We start from the raw sequence: 2,720 nt of genomic DNA, 5'->3' as shown, positions 1-2,720 counted from the left end.
ACACCGCCCATTACACACTCCCGGGGTCAGACACAGAGTGAATCTCCCTCCACACCGTCCCATCACACTCTCCGGGGGTCACACAAAGAGTGATTATTCCTCTACACGAACCCATCACACAATCCCGGGGTCAGACACAGAGTGAATCTCCCTCCACAGCGTCCCATCACACACTCCCGGGGTCAGACCCAGAGTGATTATGCCTCTACATGGTCCCATCAAACACTCCCGGGGGTCAGACACAGAGTGTTTATTCGTCTACACGGTCCCATCAAACTATCCCGGGGTCAGACAAAGAGTGATTATGCCTCTACTCGGTCCCATCAAGCCCTCCCGGGGCCAGATACAGAGAGACTATTCCTCTACACGGTCCCATCAAGCACTCCCGGGGTCAGACACAGAGTGATTATTCCTCTGCACGGTCCCATCAAACACCCCCGGGGTCAGACAGATATTGTATCTAACTCCACACCGTCCCATCGTACACTCCCGGGGTCAGACACAGAGTAATTGTTCCTCTACACGGTCCCATCAAACACTCCCGGGGTCAGACACAGAGTGATTATTCCTCTGCACGGTCCCATCAAACACCCCCGGGGTCAGACAGATATTGTATCTAACTCCACACCGTCCCATCGTACACTCCCGGGGTCAGACACAGAGTAATTGTTCCTCTACACGGTCCCATCAAGCACTCCTGGGGTCAGACACAGAGTGAATCTCCCTCCAGACCGTCCCATCACACACTCCCGTGGTCAGACACAGAGTGATTATTCCTCAGCACGGTCCCATCAAACACTCCCGGGGGTCACACACAGAGTGATTATTCCTCTACACGAACCCATCACACAATCCCGGGGTCAGACACAGAGTGAATCTCCCTCCACACCGTCCCATCACACACATCCGGTGGCAGACGCAGAGTGAATCTCCCTCCTACCCGGCCCATCACACTCCCCCGAGTTCAGACACAGACTGAATCTCCCTCCACACCGTCCCATCACACACTCCCGGGGTCAGTCATAGAGTGATTATTCCTCTACACGGTCCATTCAAACACTCCCGGGGGTCAGACACAGAGTGATTATTCCTCTACACTGTCCCATCAAACACACCCGGGGTCAGACACATTGTGATTATTCCTCGACACGGTCCCATCAAAAACTCCCTGGGACAGACACAGAGTGATTATTACTCTACACGGTCGAATCAAACACTCCCGGGGTCAGACACAGAGTGATTATGCCTCTACACGGTCCCATCATACTCTCCCGGGGTCAGACACAGAGTGATTATTCCTCTACACGATCCCATCACACAATCCCGGGGTCAGACACAGAGTGAATCTCCCTCCACACCGTCCCATCACACACATCCGGTGTCAGACAATGAGTGAATCTCCCTCCTACCCGTCCCATCACACTCTCCCGATTTGAGACACAGACTGAATCTCCCTCCACACCGTCCCATCACACACTCCCGGGGTCAGACATAGAGTGATTTTTCCTCTACACGGTCCATTCAAACACTCCCGGGGGTCAGACACAGAGTGAATATTCCTCTACACGGTCCCATCAAACACACCCGGGGTCAGACACATTGTGATTATTCCTCGACACGGTCCCATCAAAAACTCCCAGGGTCAGACACAGAGTGATTATTACTCTACACGGTCGAATCAAACACTCCCGGGGTCAGACACAGACTGAATATTCCTCTCCACGGACCCATCACACACTCCCGAGGTCAGACAATGAGTGAATCACTCTCCACACCGTCTCATCACACTCTCACGGGGTCAGGCACAGAGTGATTATTCCTCTGCACTGTCCCATCAAACACTCCCGTGGTCAGACACAGAGTGAATCTCCCTCCACACCGTCCCATCACACACATCCGGTGTCAGACAATGAGTGAATCTCCCTCCTACCCGTCCCAGCACACTCTCCCGATTTCAGACACAGACTGAATCTCCCTCCACACCGTCCCATCACACACTCCCGGGGTCAGACATAGAGTGATTATTCCTCTACACGGTCCATTCAAACACTCCCGGGGGTCAGACACAGAGTGATTATTCCTCTACACGGTCCCATCAAACACACCCGGGGTCAGACACATTGTGATTATTCCTCGACACGGTCCCATCAAAAACTCACTGGGTCAGACACAGAGTGATTATTACTCTACACGGTCGAATCAAACTCTCCCGGGGTCAGACACAGAGTGATTATGCCTCTACACGGTCCCATCAAGCACTCCCGGGGTCAGACAAAGAGTGATTATGCCTCTACACGGTCCCATCAAGCACTCCCGGGGTCAGACACAGAGTGATTATTACTCTACACGGTCGAATCAAACACTCCCGGGGTCAGACACAGAGTGATTATGCCTCTACACGGTCCCATCAAACACTCCCGGGGTCAGATACAGAGTGATTATTCATCTACACGGTCCCATCAAACACTCCCGGGGTCAGACACAGACTGAATATTCCTCTCCACGGACCCATCACACACTCCCGAGGTCAGACAATGAGTGAATCACTCTCCACACCGTCTCATCACACTCTCACGGGGTCAGGCACAGAGCGATTATTCCTCTACACTGTCCCATCAAACACTCCCGTGGTCAGACACAGAGTGAATCTCCCTCCACACCGTCCCATCACACACATCCGGTGTCAGACAATGAGTGAATCTCCCTCCTACCCGTCCCAG

Source organism: Hypanus sabinus, unplaced genomic scaffold, assembly GCF_030144855.1.
Source record: "Hypanus sabinus isolate sHypSab1 unplaced genomic scaffold, sHypSab1.hap1 scaffold_338, whole genome shotgun sequence".
In the NCBI taxonomy this organism is placed as follows: Eukaryota; Metazoa; Chordata; class Chondrichthyes; order Myliobatiformes; family Dasyatidae; genus Hypanus; species Hypanus sabinus.
The sequence above is the reverse complement of the archived record's forward strand: the minus strand, read 5'-3'. Positions refer to the sequence as shown.